The sequence below is a fragment of the Erpetoichthys calabaricus genome, chromosome 8, assembly GCF_900747795.2.
Source record: "Erpetoichthys calabaricus chromosome 8, fErpCal1.3, whole genome shotgun sequence".
Lineage (NCBI taxonomy): Eukaryota > Metazoa > Chordata > Cladistia > Polypteriformes > Polypteridae > Erpetoichthys > Erpetoichthys calabaricus.
In genome coordinates this window covers 90,844,202-90,865,649 of record NC_041401.2, presented here as the reverse complement: position 1 = coordinate 90,865,649, position 21,448 = coordinate 90,844,202, and the positions used below count along the sequence as shown (strand labels likewise).

Below are 21,448 nucleotides of genomic sequence, written 5' to 3'. Positions count from 1 at the left end.
ATGGAATGGCTCCCATTAAAAGTAGTAGGGTAACTACTGTGCCTGGCAAGTCTTCAATGCCCATTTTGGCTACATCAATGTCTCTTTTCCTACTAATGCAGACCTGTAAATATCTTGGAGTGCAGCTGGATGATAAATGATAAATTTATAAATAAATTAGACTGGACTGCCAATACTGATGCGCTGTGCAAGAAAGGACAGAGCCGACTATACTTCCTTAGAAGGCTGGCGTCCTTCAACATCTGCAATAAGATGCTGCAGATGTTCTATCAGACTGTTGTGGTGAGCGCCCTTTTCTACGCAGTGGTGTGCTGGGGAGGCAGCATTAAGAGGAAAGACGCCTCACGCCTGGACAAACTGGTGAGGAAGGCAGGCTCTGTTGTTGGCATGGAGCTGGACAGTTTAACATCTGTGGCAGAGCGAAGGGCGCTCAGCAGGCTCCTATCAATTATGGAGAATCCACTGCATCCACTAAATAGTATCATCTCCAGACAGAAGAGCAGCTTCAGCGACAGACTGCTGTCACTGTCCTGCTCCACAGACAGATTGAGGAGATCGTTCCTCCCCCAAACTATGCGACTGTTCAATTCCACCAGGGGGGGTAAACGTTAACATTTAACATTATACAAAGTTATTGTCTGTTTTTCACCTGCATTATTATCTTTCTTTAATTTAATATTATTTATTGTATCAGTATGCTGCTGCTGGAGAATGTGAATTTCCCATTGGGATTAATAAAGTATCTATCTATCTAATGTAACCTCTGTTTCAAACATTATCTTGACCCTAAATTCTTTTTGTTCCTAAAATCCCTTTTGGTCGAGTGCTCAACCAATGTTTGTATAGGGAAGCCGTACAGTTCTTTAAAAGCTTTCATTTTTTGGTCCTAGCTCCATGTACTCACAGCAATTTATATCATATTGTTTTCCATTATTGACAAATATCAAAACATAACCTCAATGTATAAGGTAGTACCAAGAAAAACAAAATCAGTTGTTTCTGAGTTAGTTGATAGAAGCCCCAGTTACTTTGCATAGGTGTGAACATATGAAAGCAGTGTGACATAGTGGTTAAGACTTTGGATTGCAAACCCTGAGGTTGTGGGTTCAGATCTCACTTACTGACACTGTGTAACCACAACCAAGTCATTTGGTCCACTTGTGCTCCAACTGAAAAAAAATCAAAAGAATTTTCTGGAATTTCATTGTAACTTCTGTATATGCAAAATCACGAAGCCAAAGCTTGTCCAACATACTAGATTGCTTGAAAACAGTACCATCATCAGATCACAGTCTTTGACTGGCCCCATGAGAAGTTACAGTTCTATTACTGATTTCGAAATCTTTGAAGGATTAGCCACCATCTTTTCCAATTCCTACCGAATGCCTGGGCACCTCTGTGTCACTGGGGACAGTTTATTCTTTTAGCTTGCCTAGGAATAGATGTTATATTTGCTGTGATTGGGTCTTCACTGTCATTGGTCACTTTTGGTAGAAGAAACTATCTTTGTATTCTTGCGGTTGTTTTTTAATATTGTTTTTAACCTTGTTTTTAATCTTTAATTTGAGAATGCATTAAAATCCATTTCACTGCTTTCTTTGTAAGATGGTGGTTGCTTTTGTTTTATGTTGCATTTTAACTCTCTTTATCTTGCTACCCAAATGTCTGGTCTTGTGACTTTTTTTATTTAAAGTTTCTTCTCGTTCCTCTTTTAATTTCTTGTTCAGCAATCTTACAGTCTAAAAACTTCCACATAAGTAAACCGTATTATTAGTAATACTTCTATCCATTTAATAAACTTGCTTGAGATGGAACCTATCACAGTAATATTGGGCAAAATACAGGAACCTACCCATCATCGATTAAGCTAACCAGCACACCTTTAGGATGTGGGGGTGTTGGAGGGTTGGACTTTATGCAGACAAGGCAGGAAGATGCAATATACTTAGGAAAGATGACTGGACTCAGGATTTGAATCCAGGACTCTGGACTTGTGTGGCAGCAGAGATTCTTATTGCCATGTCTGGAACCTTTGGTCACAAAAGGGATTTCATGGCAGACTCAATATAAACATTTGAAATGATATTCATAATTAATGTACAAGTAAAAAAAATCCTGCAACACTGTTCAACGTGTTATCCTGTAATAGTGCAGTGATAGGCAATGTAATTAAAAATACATTAGTAAATCTTAAAATGAGCTTTGTAAATGACATTGATTCTGATATAGTCAATGTGTGAAATTTGCAGATGACACCAAAACTGAATGGAGAACTAAATAATGTGGAGGCAACAAAAACAATTCAAAAAGTCCTGGAGAATTTTCAAAACTTGGAAAACACTTGAAAAATAAAGTTTAATGTAGAAAGGTAAAAAGTACCACACATAGGAAAAAGGAACATTAATTACAAATACACTGAGCTAGAGGGAACAAGGTCTGAAAAGGATTTAGCGGTTTACATTTCATAGATAGCATGCAGAAGCGATTAAGACGACAAATTAGATACAAATCAAAGGAAGTTCTAGTGTATAATGGAGTACTGTGTGCAGTTCTAGTCACCACAATATAAAAATACAAAGCAGTGCTATGAGTAGTACAGAGAAGAGCAACTTAAGGGCATTCTGTGACTAAAGGAAAGGCCCTGCTGTTATAGGCTAAGGAGATTAAAGCTCCTTACTTTTGGGATAAGGCTGTATGAAAGGACCCAATGCAGGTCTATACAATTCTCAAATGCTTCACTAGGTCATGGAAATATGGAGCAAAATGCCAAGTCAAGCAGTTGAAAAAGAAACCTTGACAACTTTTGAAAAAGTATCTGAATGAAGTATCAGGACAGCATCACTCTTAATTAGTCAAGCCTGATGGGTAGAATTGTCTTCACTCATTTGTAAAACCTCTCATATTCTATATTAGCCACTTAGGATGTTTGTATGAGGGTCTGGGTTCAATCATAGATGCAGGATATTATAACTGCCTGAAACTCCATTAAATATGGGAAAATATAACTGAAATGAGATCAACTACCCAGATATATGAATAAATGTAATTTTGTACTGAAAAATAGAAAAATTGAAATTAAAGTGCATATCATACGTAAACTCAATAGTGTAGACACTCAATGAAATATTAGTTTTTATTGATGTAGAGGCTGAAATCAAGTCAGATCATATCAGCGTTAATAACATCTTCTAACCCACAATATACTGTATATGTGAAATGCAAATAGGTTATAACATAATGCAATATTCTTAAATCTGTTTAAGACTATTCAGGGTAGTGTGGAGCAAGAGACTATCCCAGCAGCACAAGGTAGGAAACAGTCTTGGGCAGGATGCCAGTTCAATGCTGGGGTCACTCATGCACACAGTGCTACCCACTGTGCCACCCACAAATGGATCATTTTAAGGAAAATAATTAAAACAAGAATCTTTCAAGGGTGGTACAAGATAAGGGTCAAAAAAGAGAGGGAGGAAAAAGTGGAGTGGGGGGCACTTTCCCTTAAACAAAAAGTGGATTCAGTGGTATAGTTCACTGAGGAATCAATTAGGGCCACTGGGGACAGGCATTACAGGGCTTTCACAGGACATTCCATGTCCTAAACCTGCACTAAGGACGTCAAAGAGAGAGATACAGCACAATAGTAGAAAAGGTAGAAGTACACCATATATACAGCACAATAGTAGAAAAGGTAGAAGTACACCATATAAGACAGAGATTGACATTCAATTAGATATAGTCAGGTCTAGCATGACAGCAGATGGTTTTTTTATTCCCAAGTAAGCGAGTGACATCAAGGTTCCACTTCTAGTTACAAGAGTATCATACCCAAAATTTTCTCCAAAATGGAAAATGCAACTGAAATTGTGTCTAATATTGGCCAACTGACCCTGTATCCATTATTGAAGGATAAAAATATAAAAGTAAATATTCCACTAGGCCATAGGAGTAAAGCTTCATTTAAGACTGCATCAAGCTTTTGAGACTTAAAAAACCTATTAATACACTGGGAAAACATACAGACTTTAAACTGATTGTGACAAAGCCAGGATTTAGAGCAAGTCTCCTGGAACTGTGATGCATTAATGCTATTCACTGTACCACTGATAAGTTACAATAAAGAACTGGGGCCTTATGATATTTATACCGTATACAAGTGCTGAGCAACATGGGTGAATCACAAATGCATCTAAAACAGACACTTCAAAGGCTTCCTTTAAGTAAATACAGAGCAGTAATTATTGGCCAGTATGCAGATATCCCATAATTGAGTGCTTCGCAACCGCTGCTTGGCATACAATTCTCCTTCACTCAGACCTGTTTGGCAACATTTCCAGTTAAGTAAACTGTTTGATGGATATCTGCTTAGGCAAATCTTCGAGAAGATATGTCCTTCCAGTTATCTGAACAAGTGTTGGGTCTTTTTCAGCCAGCCTGTATGTGCGGCTACAAATACTGACAGACACTATATTTGCTACTGTAACTTAACATGTTGTGTGTATGCATTTGTTGCCTCACTGAAAAGACAGAAGATCAGAACTAGAGAGATACACAGCCATATATAAGACAAGTGTAAGGATGTAAGGATATGTGGATTAATGGGGGGAGGGGCAATCCAAAAGAGAAAATGTACTGAAATGTTACAATAATAAAAAATGGTTCAAGTCTGCCTCTTAGAATGTGCCATCTAACTAGCTGGTACTCATTGCTATTTATGTTATTTCACCTCAGAAGTGCCTGCAAGTGTTAGGTTTTCTGAGAAAATAAAGAAAATGATTTATGGAATAGTATCACTCTATGCCTTAATTTGTTTTTCTAGTGTTAAAAGGAATTAAGTTAACTGTTGTTATTTGCACCTTATTGTCAATGAAAAAAAGAGTAAACTACACGTGCAAGCAATTTAACTAAAAGTAAGCACAAATGTGAATTCAGAATCAGAAAAACTTTATTAATCAGATGGCTAGTTTATTAATTAAAGGTGATTTTAACAATAACCATTAATTGTGTCTTCATTCAAAATTTCTATTATGACTGTCACAAGGGCTACAATTTCTACTTTATACAATCAGTTAGTGATACAATAATTTAGGTTTTCAACTGGAGAGGATAACTTTTCATACCCAGCAAATGCCAGCACAGGCACCTATCAGTCTGGACTGGGCAGCTCTCAAATAGATGAGAATGGGGGTGTTAAAGCAAAAGGACTAGAGTAAGGTGAAAGTCACTAGAAAAAATATGGTGCCAAAAGGTCAGCAGAACTTTGGCATTTTGCAGAATCTGCCTTACTGTTGTACCACAATAAGACACAATTTTCCAACACTGGACACCATATGACCCACCAAAATATAAAGAAGGCTTATAGAATAAGTAATTTGAAAAATACCCAAGCCCATCTTAAATAAGCAGCAGTCTCGTGCCATATGGAAGAAGCCCCTGAGGGTACCAGTAAATAAACTATCAATATCCTCATCCTCCAAACTGCAACAGACAAAGTGCCAAGGGTTGTTATATAAAGATTCCCACAATTGTATACATGTCTGTCCAGACCCGTAGCGGAACAAATCAGTTCTAGCACTGCAGCAGCTGCACAAGCAATGCCCCCTCAAGAAGGATTATCAGATAGCTGAAGGCCCAAAGTCCCAACCAAAGATACAAAAATTATGGCACTTAGAACAAAGGTCATGTTACATTCAATCTTTTAACTCTCTCTACATCTTTTTAGACATAAAGTAAAAGTGGACATTCCCTCGCATCAAATTCACTTCAACGTATACTAATTACATTGTAATCATTAACCAGCAAGAATACTTTATGTGAAGGAAATCAGCTCATTTTCAATTAGAAATGTGCATTACTTAATGCTAATCAAACTTATTTCACCTTGTAAAAATAGGCTAAATATTATGCATTCTAATGAAGCATTTTTCACTCTGAAAAACTGACCAAAGTTGAAGGATACAGTCCTGAAAAATAATGTACACATACTAGGCTAAGTAGATATTTTTCACCTTGATAATTTTAAGCTTTATTTTCACTCTGGCCCAAAATACAGGGATACAGCTTTGAAAAACATTCCAAAAATATCATGCTAATTAAATATCTTCTTCATAGTCAAAAATCAGCAAAAACAACCCAGGCAAACAATTTTGAAAAGTCAATAACTCAAAAATATCAACACACCTAAACTGTCTAACTGTCTTTATCCTGGTAGTCCAGCCCTACATTAACAACCACCACATAGCACATCTCAGAACCCCCACTTACACCTTGAACTTACCGCATACATGACAAAGGCTCAGAAAAAAAAATGAACACGCAAGTACAAAATACCATTTCATGTAAGCTTTATTCTCCAGGAAGCCAACTGTCGAATATCTAAAGCTAGACAGTATTTCAGCACTTAGGTGGAGCCCAAGCAGCCATCATAAGCTTCAACAGAGGGGAAAAAAGTTTTTCACTTAAGATTTTTTTTTTAACAATATGCCTTCCCAATTAGTAGTTTGTAAAAGCAAAACTGAGTTTAACGTTTTTGTTCCAGCATGGTCATTGCCTGTATGAAGTTTACACATTTTCACTGCACTGGCTTGGGTTTACATTACCATCCCAAAGACAATGTGCTGAAGTATTTGACCATTTTGGTTTGGTTCCATTTAATTTAGTTTGTGTACTAGTGTGCTCTATAATGGACTTCAGTCATCTCAAAGGTTCCTTTCTACATTTGGGCTGTTGTTGCCTGAGTAAGTTTTAGGCTCCTAGAACCCAAGACTTTGGCTAAGCAGATTTACTTAACAGCTTGAAGGATTTTCATAGACTCTGCTGCTAAAATAGTTCTGGCATGACTGTTTATTAAAGTCACTATTTAATTCAGGCAATGAGACATGGGTTTGCATCCTGGGTCCTCCCAGCATGGAGTTTAGAAAAGTGTTTTGCGTAGTGAGAAAAGCGCTATATAAATGAAAAAATATTTATTATTAATATTACTTTTATATAGCACTTGTAAATTATTACTAGTGTCTTGAAATAATGTGAAACAGCACTGATTAGGATGCCTCTGTTAAGTTTACACACAAATCTGCAATGGGCTCTAGGAATATTGTAAAAATAAATGGACAGGATCACTTTTAGACCTCTTATGTGTAATTAGTGAATGGGCGGAGTGGTGGTTCTAAGGTTAAGGATCTGCGCTGGTATCTAGAAGGTTGCCGGTTCGAATCCCCATCACTGCCAAAAGAGATCCTACTCTGCTGGGCCCTTGAGCAAGACCTTATCTTAACCTGTAATTGCTCCAGGGGCGCTGTACAATGGCTGACCCTACGCTCTGACCCCAAGGGGTATGCGAAAACTAACAAATTCATAATACAATAAATTGTATAAGGCGAAATAATGAACAAAAAAAAAAAAGAAGTAGTAAATAAGCAAAGAGAAATAACAGAGCAGATTAAAACTCACTTGGCCAATCTATAGTCATATTTGGGCAGGAAGCACTTCTAGGCAGGGACCCAGTCCATCATAAGGAACAAAAAAGAGAATCAAAAATTATTAATATTAAACCAGCTGTCTGAAAACAATGCAGGGAGGACAACTTTTCAATCTACACAAAGAAAACATTCAGGCATTTCCCCTATAACTCAGTGAGCCTAGACTTGCACCTTTACCAACAGACATTTCCCAGTTAGTGAAGATTGACAGTTATACTTTATGCATTTGCCAACATCAAGAATATTTATTTCTTGCACACCAATATAAAATGAACTGAAAAGTGATTTTCAAATAGTCATCCCAGCCCAAACCATCCACATATCCATTAACCAACAGCTATCAATCACCTCATATGAAACTGAAAGTGCACATGTTAGACTCGGGTGTGGCCTGCAACAAGTGAGACGACTTGTAGACATTCAAAAATTTTGAGCTTATTATCTCAGAGTGTCAAGCTGATACAGTGCTTTCAAGCACATCAAGGCCTTAACGGTGGAACATTCCACGAAAAAAAGCAAAATAATATCTTTTATTGGCTAAATAAAAAGATTACAATATGCTGCCTTTTGAGGCAGCTCAGGCCCCTTCTTCAGGCAAGATTTTGGCTTTTGCTAAGGTATTCAGAAGTATAGCCTTTAAAGGGGAAGCACTCCAAAGGCAGATTAACACTTGCCTGTATCCGCACACTTCTGGCTGATGTTGTGGTATTAGTATTTTGTACATCTTGCCTGAAGAGGGGGCCTGAGCTGCCTCAAAAACTTGCATATTGTAATCTTTTTAGTTAGCTAATAAAAGGTGTCATTTTGCTTGGCTTCTCGTGGCAGGAAAAAAAAAGTTTATTGCTGCATGTTTAAAACGACCTGTACTAATTTAGAAAAAGAACTGTTGTTTTCTTTTCATGCACGTCTTCAAGTCTTGAGAGTGAAACATCTAATAGCTGCTTACTGACACATTTTTGTAGATACCTGAGAATCATTTAGCTTTTATTTGGGGGATGTGCAAGCCTGGTAATCTACTGTTACTCTGGTGAATTTAATATTGCTTTTTCTTGTGTTATTTTGAAAAGTTATCTCCATCATGCCAGTTACAGCTATAGCATTCTGCCTCGCTAATTAATTACATTCAGTGGTAGATTATTAAAATCATGAATATCACCTTCCTGTTTTCAAGCTCACTAGCTATTTGTTGCTAACTTCTCTATTTTCCCCTACATAGTAAATTCAAGGATGTTTTTTTTTTTTTTTTGTTTTGTTTTTGTACTATGATTGTTTTCTGTGACTTAGTATTGTCTGTTGGGAAATTAAATATTTAGATTTTTGCTTTTAATGAAATGTGACAAGACAAGCAGACATGTGGTCACTGAAAAGTATGTTCTGCGGATTCTCGAAGTGTCGGGCATGAGCTTGATGACCTTAGTGAGTTTACATCAGACTGCATGGTCTTTGTGTCTCAGCATATTCTTGGGGTTTGTATTTGAATATGCTCCTCTGTCATGTGTACAGAGATACTTTATTGATTTGATGTGGGTTACCTCTTTCCAGACTTGTTCAGAAACCTATTTATATCAAACTGTCATTCCCACAGTATTGCTGTTAGCTGAGATACCCTCAGTTTCATGCATTTTAGCAACTATGGTTACTCTTCTTAACTGTTGTATATGTATCTGATTTTTAGCCATTTAATGACTATGTTCTGTGGCCCACAGGGGTAGCTCCAATTCCCCAAACCCAACACAGACAGATACAAGGCACAAGTCCAGCACAACACACATGCTATACTTTGTGAGAAATGCTTCTCAGACTTTTCCCCACCTACACAGTACAAAGCACATTAACCAGAAGCACAAAAAAGTATATAGCACTTTGTCTTCTCTCTCTTTCCACCTCCACTCTACCTCCAGCAAGCTTTGTCACCTTCCTCCCGAGTCTAGCTCCTGAGGTAGTGGCAGCAGGCTTCTTTAATCCTGAACCCAGGAGTACTTGCAGTGGTCCATTAGTGTGGTCCAGAAGCACTTCCAGGTGAGACAGAAGCCCAACAAAATAGGGCTCCACAATCCCTGCAGCACTCCCAAAACCCTACAGGGCTGAGTCTTCATACTTCGAGCATGCCTTGTGGAAATCTGTGGGGCTACTGCAACCCAGGGTCTGCCATCTAGCAATTCGGGGGAAATAATGCCCTGTGCATCCTTTAACAAGGTGACCCAGCCAGGCAAGGGCCCTGGCTGTCCGCCACAGTTCAGAAAAAGTAGCTGGTATGTTCTTTCAGTTCTAAATCAGCTTCTTATTCAGAAGTACTTTCAGTTTACCCAAATCAAAAAAAACAATGAAATAATTACTTTGAATTGACTCTTTTGCAAGTCAATACTTCACTCATTAAAACCTAGTTATCAGTTCACAGCTAAAAACTGACATCCTGTACAGCAAAACACAGGCAGAAGAAGTAGTACCACTGCGCAAAACATGTAGATTATCCCATAGCTAACAAGAAAGAAACTCCAGTGTCATATACTGTACAACCCTAAGGATATTTGTCCAAAGAGTCACTCAAATGAAGGAAAATGCCAAAACAACCTGCAGATGTGTTGCCAATGCACTACACACTACCAAGAACAAAGCAAATTAAGGGGATTGTGATCAACATTAGTGACAAGGAATACTTCCACAGATAGACAAACTACAGTATATGATATGATTTAATGATGTCCACAGAAAGATGGACAGATATATAGATACAACATGAAAAGACAGATGTATAGATAAGAGATTTGCTAGATTCTCCACAGCACTGGCACCACACCTCCTTAAGCCTGATTTAATCAACCAGAATGACAGACTACAGCATCTTTCAAATAGAGGACTACTGTCTGGCTTGAAGGACTATTGCTTATGTGTTCAGGATGCAGAAATACCTTCCAGACTCTCCCAGAATTCTGCATAGCAGGACAAGACACCTGCTGAAAGGCAAATGTGCTGTCCTCTCTCTCTCTCCTAGGACATTTTACGTCATGCTGAAGAAAGAGCTACACTGAAATGCAGAAGCAGTGACCATTTTACACTGCACAAAATTTCTCCCAGGTCCAAGCTTACTCTTAAACAGAGGAAGATTATGATTAGGGTCTATTGCAATGAAGAATAGTCTAATGTCAGGTTTTCACTTATAGCCCATTCATCACTGAAACCTCAGATCCTAACTGCAAGCACATCAGGGCACATTAGGTGTGTTACAAACGAGCCTTGACTAAGAATAACAAAATAACCAAAAAAAAAAACTGAACACAAAAGAGTTAATACTAGAAATGTCTAAACTGTTAAGGTTGATTTATCCTTCTGCATGGAGCCTACACCATAGCTACATGCATACTCTATGCCATCAAAAGCAGGTAATAATTCTGCGTTGCACTGTGCCACAGACACATTTTTGAATTTTAGTTGGCGGTGTTTGCAGCATGCAACAAAAGTGAATGATTCATTAAAATGATTGCAGTTTTTGCCACCCACAATCACTGCTCCTCTTGCTACACATTTTCTTCCATTGTTGAACGTATCTGTCCCTGACATTTTTCCACTTTTCATACATTTGCTATCAGAAATACCTAACTACCAAACTGGCCAATGAGAGTCATAAGGGTCTGTGTAGGGTTCGCGTTGGCACAACATGTAATCACATATTTGAGGAGGTGTGTGTCTGGCTACAATGCAAATACAGTGATCCCTCGCTATATCGCGCTTCGCCTTTCGCGGCTTCACTCCATCGCGGATTTTATATGTAAGCATATTTAAATATATATCGCAGATTTTTTGCTGGTTCGCGGATTTCTGCGGACAATGGGTCTTTTAATTTCTGGTACATGGTTCCTCAGTTGGTTTGCCCAGTTGATTTCATACAAGGGACGCTATTGGCAGATGGCTGAGAAGCTAGATTGCTTACTTTTCTCTCTCTCTTGCGCTGACTATCTGTGATCCTGACGTATGGGGATTGAGCAGGGAGGCTGTTCGCACACGATACGGACGCTCGTCTAAAAATGTTGAAAGATTATCTTCATGTTGCTATCTTTTGTGCAGCTGCTTCCTGAAACGACATGCTGCACAGTGCTTCGCATACTTAAAAGCTCGAAGGGCACGTATTGATTTTTGACTGAAAAACAAACTCTGTCTCTCTCTATCTCTCTCTCTCTCTCTCTCCCCCTGCTCCTGACGGAGGGGGTGTGAGCTGCCGCCTTCAACAGCTTTGTGCCGCGGTGCTTCGCATACTTAAAAGCCAAACAGCCCTATTGATTTGTTTGCTAGAGATTGTTTTCTCTATTTATGTGACATTCTGTGCTCCTGACACGCACTCCTTTGAAGAGGAAGATATGTTTGCATTCTTTTAATTGTGAGACGGAACTGTCATCTCTGTCTTGTCATGGAGCAAAGTTTAAACTTTTGAAAAAGAGACAAATGTTTGTTTGCAGTGTTTGAATAACGTTCCTGTCTCTCTACAACCTCCTGTGTTTCTGCGCAAATCTGTGACCCAAGCATGACAATATAAAAATAACCATATAAACATATGGTTTCTACTTCGCGGATTTTCTTATTTCGCGGGTGGCTCTGGAACGCAACCCCCGCGATGGAGGAGGGATTACTGTACACTGTAGCCGAAAGCAGACTACATCGTAACTACAGCATAGGCTCGACACTGAAGTATAAATCTTCTTTGATTTGCAAGTACATCCTGAAATACTTGCCTATATAATATTCATAATCTCAAATACAAAACAAGAATACCTCAACATCAGCTAGAAGCGTGTGGATTCATACTATGTGTCAATCTGCCTTCGGAGTGCTTTCCCTGAAAACGGTACACTTCTGAATACCTTAGCAAAAGCCAAGAGCTGCTACAAGGGCTACTACTCCTGTGTGTTTTCCACACCCAGATAACTACATTTGAAAGGGCTGTACAGTCTAACAGAAGCCAAGGCTTTGCTTGAAAGCCTTCCCTTGAGGAGTCACGAAAGTCTGTACTCGATTCACTACTTTTAAAAGAACTTAACATTGACAAACACAGCTTTACATTAATACTCATCGATCACTGCTAAATGTCAGTAAACAACAAAGCAACTCCCAAAATGTATTTCAATCATTAGTTATGTTTATTTGTAGAAAAAAACTGGCATTAATTTTAGATATGAAAACATATAACCTAATGATTCAAATTAAGCTCACACAGGGTCAGGTGGTGGCTTCAGCTTTCTCTTCTTAAGCCCAGTATGATGCTTACAAGCATTGGAACAGTAGATGGTAAAACAGAGTTGTCTTTTCTCTCTCTGGCAGTTATGAAGTCTTGCTAAAATGCTTTTCACCATGCTGTGAATTTTTAACAACTTTCTGGCTGACTTATATAAGACGTTGCACCAGTCGAAAAAGTGAGCAACTGATAAGTTCCAATGGTCTGGTTGATTGTTAGTTAAGTTACTTTTAGTTAACTATGAAACATGTCAATCTTAAAGTCCTAAGCCTCCATTTTACAGAAGCACATACACGCTGGTTAGATTATCCAAGCTTAAACATTAACATTCTCATGGAAATTAATGCCTTTTCTTGCATTTTCTTTCACATTTGCATATCCCCCAGTATTCTTATCTAGTCCCAAATTGAACACTCTTTGAAAATACACTTGCTGCTGCCTCGCAGTTAGGAGACCTGGGTTCGCTTCCCGGGTCCTCCCTGCGTGGAGTTTGCATGTTCTCCCCGTGTCTGCGTGGGTTTCCTCCCACAGTCCAAAGACATGCAGGTTAGGTGGATTGGCGATTCTAAATTGGCCCTAGTGTGTGCTTGGTGTGTGGGTGTGTTTGTGTGTGTCCTGCGGTGGGTTGGCACCCTGCCCGGGATTGGTTCCTGCCTTGTGCCCTGTGTTGGCTGGGATTGGCTCCAGCAGACCCCCATGTACCCTGTGTTTGAATTCAGCGGGTTGGAAAATTGATGGATGGATGAAAATACACTGTCGTTTATTTTATCTCTAAAAAAAAATCATATGAATCATTTGTATAGAGCTCATTTGTACCTGCCTGCTGTTCCAGCTACAGAATATTTTGATTGCACACCAATAACATCAGTTTCCCATATGAGCTCTGGTACACAGGTTAAGCGCTGTATCTAAATAATCCTATGATAAAAACACACCAAAATAAAACACATAAATATTATGAGTTATATTTAGCACTCTGTACATACATATTTTTTCTGTATCACCAATACACCTGGTTCAACCAGATCTCTCAATAAATAAAGCATAAGCACATAAAAATATTTCCTTGTGATCTTACAGCCACCAGCGGCCTTGGGATTTATAGATGACATACAATTGATCAATAATGTGCTACTCCATGAGCACACATAATCAATAAAGAAATCAATTTTTATTTTTACAAAAAGCAAGTTTTCTTCTCTAGTGGATAGTTCTTTTTACTGTATGACCACATCTTGCATAATTCAAACTGAAGTAGTCAATAACTAAAAAGACACTTAGCTCTATGTGTTAGAAATTAGCACTGAATGGTTTACCAGGATGAAACCCCCTTTGTGTTTCCCAGTCGATGGAAGTATAACCTGTATTCAGGAGCAGGCACTTGACAAGTAACGCACAACCAGGGTACCATGGCTGTTGTTCCCTTTGCCTGACCTTAGAAGGGTGGCACCTAAAAGGTGGGTGATTTCTCTAGTAACAGGCTATAGTACTCATAATCATGCACGCTGCGTCAGCTCCTACCATCTAAACCTAAAATAGCCTGATGTCACTTAACACTATTTATTTATAGGCCACTCTCAAAAAGAGTGCCGTAACCCAACCCCCTTCTAACAGTAAATTTAAAGACAAACGGAGCCAAGGAGAAAGGGACAGCTGTGAAGCTGACAGTTTACGTCTCATTGTTCAGCTGCCCGCTGGGCATTGTGCCACCTGGGCCTCTGATGTGCAATCGGCCTTGTGTTTGCCCCAGGAGATCCCATTCCAGCACATGTCAGGTGTCCAGAGCTGTAAGAACTAGGTCAATGAACAGCGCAAGACTTTCTCTGAATGAATCAGCAGTCCAGAGGCAAGTATACAGGCATGTCCCTGAACTGAGCCAAAAGTGCCGTGACCTCTAAAATACTTGCAACCACCTGTGAAAATATGCTGCAAGAAGTGGCATATTTCTAACATAAAAAAGAAATGCCCAGGTAACAGCTTAAATGAAAAGGAAACATGAGTGAAGCACAGTGTCTAATATCAGCAAGCTGCATTGACATTGCCAGACATGCCTTGATGGTGCTAACTGTCTCCACGTCAAGTTCAGTTCTCCTATTTTCCATCCAGCATGGCACATCTGAGGGCAACGTATATTCCATATCTGCTCAAAACACCATGCCACCTATGCTAAGTAAGTGACAGCCACACATCCGGAAATTTAAAAAAGTAGAAAATGAACATAGCACACAACTGCAACTGGGAATCCACGTCAACAACATGAAAATATGACGAGTCACCCTGACAGTCACACATTAACCAGAAGACAGGTTTACACACAAACCACATGACAGGTAAATTGACCAAATATTCTGACAGCTTCTTGTCAGATGGGGTTTTTGTCATCAGCAGAGGTTAAGTTGCTTAAGTGGAACTCTTGATGGGTCATCTGGGGTGATGTATGCTCATCCTGGGGCTGTTTTGTCAAGCCACAATTTAGAAGAAAAAAAAAAAGGTAATGCTACTGACAAATTGACCAGGTGAAATCTCATTTTTTTTGATGCACTGTTCAATGCTGATACTGTGCTAAAAAGTAACACCACACCTCCAAAGCTACCGATAACCTTATTTTAGCTTACAAATAAAGGTCATTATGAAGGTAAAAGCAAACTAGCCTCCCTCACTGTTCAGTTCTATCCTGGTGTAAACATTATCACGATGGCAGAGCCATACGAGCTCTGGGCACGGTCTTCTATTCTACTCCAATACCACCAACACTAAGAAGGTAAAAACATAAAGAACCTAACCAGCATTGACCTTCACGCCGCCTTCTGCCCCACTCTATCTTGACACTACTAACATTAGGAAGGTAAGTCTTCTCTGCACCTGATGGAGACAAGGTGAAGGTGGCTTTCAATACCATAATAATACCACCATTGTGATGGTAGAACCGCATTGTTATCTGCATTCTTCTTATACTCTTACAGTAAACCATCCATCCATCATTTACTGCTGATTCATTCCAGATATCAGGAGCAGTAGTCTAAGCAAAAACAAGACCCATTTTCCTGCCACCTCCTCCTAGGGGATATTGAGGTGTTCCCATGCCAGCTGGGAAATATATTCTTTCAAGTGTGACCTACGTCCCTCCCACATGCCCGAAATATCTCTGAAGGGAGGCATCCCAATCAGGTGCCTGAGCCACCGTTTTGATGTGAAGGAGCAGTGGCTCTACTTTGAGCTCTTCTATTCTTCTGACCATATCACTAAGGCTTTGCTCAGACACTGCAAATAAAGCTTATTTCCACCACTTGTATCCATGACAGAGTTCCTTCAGTCACTACCTAAGCGTGTGGCCATTGGTGAGGGTAAGAACATAGATCGGCCAGTAACTTGAGAGCTTTGCCTTCCAGCCTAGCTGCATTGTCTTCACCACGATTGACTGGTACAACATCCACTGCTCCGATCCACCTGTCGCGCTCTCTCTCTCTCCCTTCTCCCTCGCTTGTTAAAAAGACCTTGAGATACTTAAGGCAGCGCCTCTTTCACAACCTGGAGAGGGCTCTCCTCCCTTTTCTGGCTGACAGCCATGACCTCAGATTCAGAGGTGCTGATCCTCATCCTGACCACACTCTTTACAGTGAATATTATTAAGAGAGTAAAGTCACAATATGACTTGTCAGGGTCACCTCCTCTCCTCCTGCTGCCCAGTTCCACAGTGGCAGTAATCATCATTAAGAAAGTAAAGCCAATCCTGGTCAGAGTTCACCACTGCTCCCTCAGTATACTGTTACATCCTAATACTACAATCGTTAATAAGATAAATCTGAACAGACCCTTGGCTGACTTAGCCTTCACCCCTCCATTTGTCCATTCTGCTCTAACACTGCCATTATTAAGAAGGTAAATCCACCCTTGACTTGATTAGAGTCCCCTCTAGCCCTCCTGGTGACCACCACAACCATAATCATTACAGCGAAAGTAAAACCGTACCAGGATCTGCCACAGGCATCTGCACTTCTCCCAGCATCCAGATCTGCCATGACAATAAGCATCATTAGCAAGGCAAAGCCACGCCAGGCCAGTCCAGAATCACCTCCACTTCCCCTTGTGCCCTGTGTTATCCTGACAGAACTACCATTAGCGGGGGAAAGCCACCCCAGGCATGGTGACAGTTATCTTCACCCCATCTAGTGCCCCATTCCACCCCGACAGTAATCATTAATTAAGAGAGTACGGGCAGTCCTGTCCAAGCCTGGTAAGAGTTCACCTCTACAACTCGTTTATTCCTCGTTGTAGCCCCTCTATGAAAATGATAAAGGCACTCAGCCTCGCCATATTTCAGTGAAATGTAAGAAACACCACTGGCAAATACAAAAGCCTTTCCCTTCCCTCCGCCCAGTTCGTCATGGGCTCGTCTCCGCCAGCGATGCTAAAGTCACCGGGAACACAGAAGAAAAAAGCCCAAGCCCTCAGCAGAGCGGACATACACCAGTTAGCCACGTTAACCCTCTCCATTGAGAAAGCGAAGTCTCGGCCATGCCCCACTGCCTCTACGGCACCCAGCCGGCGGCGGTCCATACCTCGGGGATAGAGGCCGTGGTGGATGCGTGTTAACCGCCTTTCCTGCTGTTTCCCTCCAGGCAGGCCATGAGGACTGGGCGAAAGGCTAAGCGTCCCGGCACAGCTCACGCCGCTCAAGGCTGCGAGCCGCACTGACAGGCCGAGGCTGCGCGGGGAGAGGAGAGGGCAGCTGGCGCTCACACACACAAACACGCGCACACACTCACTCGCGCGCGCGCGCGCAGCCTACCTTGAGAACCCGGACCGCTGCAGCTTCGGCCCCTGGCCGCTTTCTCTTCCGTCACGAATCACGGATGCTCCCCCTTTTTCTCCTCTCCTGGGACTCGGATCCCAGTGCGCTCGTGACTGAGAAACCCCGAGGTCGCTTTCGCCTTCCGATCCTCCTCACACTTTGCTCCCCCGCTGTCTCGGCTCGCTTTGGCTTTGGTTCGCAATTCCCTACCGGCTCTTAAACATTCGCTCTTTGATTCCGGTTGCCGTCCCCCGCCTTTTCACACTAAGATCCCAGTGGATGTCCCCTCCGTCTGTTCACACTCTCATCGTGATCGCTGCCCCCAACCAACGGTTTCCTCGGGTTGGGATTCCAAGTCGACCCTGGCTGGCCAGCTAGCTATCAGATCGCGGCGGCTGCTGCTTTCAACGCCTTGCTCAGCGAGCAGCTCCTCCGTGGATCTCAGTGCCCAGTAAGATCCCAGCCGCTCGTCGTTATTACTGTTGGTCTCCAGACCAGCGGTGCCGATAACCTCTCCACATTGTCGGCGATTTCGCTGTCACCGGTGCTTACAGAAAGCCCAAGGCACGATCGGCGCCGTCTTGCTGCGGTTTGTTTTGTTGAACAGAAGGAGCTTCCAAAGGAGGAGGCAGACAGCTTCCTAGCGGGGGGTACGGAGAACTGCAAGCTGGCTGAAGCCCGACACCAAGCCAGAAGGAACAAAAAGTGACAAGAGTGGGTGAAAGAGAAGCCAGAATGTCCAGATGAATAAAGGACTGACGGTGAGTACTTCCTGTCAAGCCACCCAAAACATAACGTAACTAGGAAGAAAAAAATCCGAAATACAGTACCCTTTAAAAGCTAGGAAAACCCCGCCGACGCCTTAACGTTCTTCGTGGTGGTGACTGGCCGCCAACACACTGTATGATGAGCCGTGAATATTTATCAGTGTCAAAGCAACTTCTTTGGTATCACTTAGTCAATTGTATGTTTTAGTCTGTTACTGTAATGTACAACCACTTTATTTAATTTTATTTACATTTACTCATTTACAGTGGCAGGAAAAGGTAGGTGAATCCTATGGAATAACCATGATTTTCTCTGTTAGTTGGTCATTAAATGAATCTAATCTTTATCTAATTCACAAGTATTGACAAATATAATATGCTTAAGATAATAACACCCATACAATTATAATCTTTCATGTCTTTATTAAACACATCATCAAACATTAAATTGTGTGCTGTACAAATAGTAAGTGAACTCATGGATTTAATGATTGAACCTCCTTCAGCTGCAATATCCTCAAACAAGCACTTCCAGTAGCTATGGATCAGACCTGCACAACGTTCATAAGGAATTTTGGACCATTCCTCTGAATTTCTTCAGTTCAGCCATATTCTTACGATGTTTGATGTGAAGAGCTCTCTTGTGTTTATAACACAACAGGTCTATTGGATTAATGTCTGGGACAGTCCAAAAGTCAAGTTTTCTCTTTTTGAAGCCATTCTGTGGTAGATTTACTTCGATGTTTAGGGCTATTGTCCTGCTACATCACTGAACTTCAGCTGGCAGTCACCCACCCAGAAATTATCCTGTAAAATAACTTGATAAACTTGAAAATTCATTTTTCCCTAGATGATAGTAAGCTGTCCAGGCCCCAGGCAGCAAAACAAGCTCAAATCCTGATGCTCTTCCTACCGTATTTCACCATTTGGATGATGTTTTCATGTTTCCTGAAAATCCAACCTCAGTTTAATCAGTCCACAAAACATTTTCCCAATGGCGCTGTGGAGTGTCAAGACGGATTTGGCAAACATCAGGCGTTCAGTGGGTTCCTCCTTGGTGTCCTGCCATAGAGACCATGCCTGTTCAGTATTTTGTGTATGGTAGATTCACGGACAGAGATGTTAACCTGTTGCAATGATTCAGTCAAGCCATTGGCTGGTTCTTTTTTACATCATTGAGCATTCTGCATTGTGCCTTTCAAGTCATCTTGGTTAGTGCCCACTTGTAGGGAGAGTAGCCACAGTGCTAAATCATCTCAATTTATACACAGTTTGTGTTACTTTGGAACCCTGTCCTGCTATATGCAAATCAACAATTCTTGATCATAGATCTACTGAGATTTCTTTTTTTTGGAATGCATGCTTTACATCAATAGATACCTCCTATGAATAGCAAACTCGACTCCTTAAGTTTGACTCTTTTATTTTAGGTAAAAGTATCTCTGAACCACACCTCTAATCTTGCTTCTTTGACTGGATGTCAGGTTTGCTAACTCTTGACTCCAATTTGCTTTTGTTGAAGTCATCAGCCTAGGGGTTTACCGACCTGCACCTTTGAATGTCTGAATGATGTATTCAATATTTACAGGAACAATAGAATAATTTACAGTATGTGTACGGTATGCCTCATGCCTGGACAAACTGGTGAGGAAGGTAGGCTCTATTGTAGGCACGGAGCTGGACAGCTTGACATCCATGGTAGAGTGATGGGCGCTGAGCAGACTCCTGTCAATCATGGAGAATCCACTGCATCCACTAAACAGTACCATCTCCAGACAGAGGAGCAGCTTCAGTGACAGACTGCTGTCACTGTCCTGCTCCACTGACAGACTGAGGAGATCGTTCCTCCCCCACACTATCCATCCATCCTCTTCCGCTTATCCGAGGTCGGCAGCAGCTTGAGCAGAGATGCCCAGACCTCCCTCTCCCCGGCCACTTTTTCTAGCTCTTCCGGGAGAATCCCGAGGCATTCCCAGGCCAGCAAGGAGTCACAGTCCCTCCAGCATGTCCTGGGTCTCCTCCCGGTTGGACGTGCCCAGAACACCTCACCAGGGAGGTGTCCAGGAGGCATCCTGATCAGATGCCCGAGCCACCTCATCTGACTCCTCTTGATGCGGAGGAGCCCCTCCCGGATGACTGAGCTTCTCACCCTATCTTTAAGGGAAAGCTCAGACACCCTGCGGAGGAAACTCATTTCAGCTGCTTGTATTCGCGATCTCGTTCTTTCGGTCACTACCCATAGCTCATGACCATAGGTGAGGGTAGGAACATAGATCGACTGGTAAATTGAGAGCTTTGTCTTACGGCTCAGCTCCTTTTTCACCACGACAGACCGATGCAGAGCCCACATCACTGCGGATGCCGCACCAATCCGCCTGTCAATCTCATGCTCCATTCTTCCCTCACTCGTGAACAAGGCCCCAAGATACTTGAACTCCTCCACTTGGGGCAGGATCTCGCCTCCCACCCTGAGAGGGCACCACCCTTTTCCGGCTGAGGACCACGGTCTTGGATTTGGAGGTGCTGATTCCCATCCCAGCTGCTTCACACTCAGCTGCGAACCAATCCAGAGAGAGCTGAAGATCACAACCTGATGAATCAAACAAGACAACATCATCTGCAAAAAGCAGTGATCCAATCCTGAGTCCACCAAACTGGACCCCCTCTACACCCTGGCTGCGCCTAGAAATTCTGTCCATAAAAGTTATGAACAGAATCGGTGACAAAGGGCAGCCCTGGCAGAGTCCAACTCTCACTGGAAACGGGTTCGACTTACTGCCGGCAATGCAGACCAAGCTCTGACACCAGTTGTACAGGGACTGAACAGCCCTTATCAGGGGGTCCGGTACCCCATACTCCCGGAGCACCCCCCACAGGATTCCCCGAGGGACACGGTCGAACGCCTTTTCCAAGTCCACAAAACACATGTAGACTGGTTGGGCAAACTCCCATGCACCCTCCAGGACTCTGCTAAGGGCGTAGAGCTGGTCCACTGTTCCGTGACCAGGACAAAAACCACACTGTTCCTCCTGAATCCAAGGTTCGACTATCTGACGGACCCTCCTTTCCAGAACCCCCTGAATAGACTTTTCCAGAGAGGCTGAGGAGTGTGATCCCTCTGTAGTTGGAACACACCCTCCGGTCCCCCTTCTTAAAGAGGGGGACCACCACCCCAGTCTGCCAATCCAGA

The 21,448-nt window shown here is 41.8% G+C and overlaps 1 protein-coding gene across 1 annotated transcript in view; it reads right to left on the bottom strand.

Moving 5' to 3' along the window:
* cuedc1b (CUE domain containing 1b) overlaps positions 1 to 18,371 on the bottom strand; it is a 99,191-nt gene extending 80,820 nt beyond the window's left edge. Inside the window, 1 exon segment of the mRNA XM_028807086.2 lies at positions 17,489 to 18,371. The gene's annotated coding sequence lies outside the window, so the exon portion shown is untranslated.
* Between the last annotated feature and the right edge of the window lie 3,077 nt (positions 18,372 to 21,448).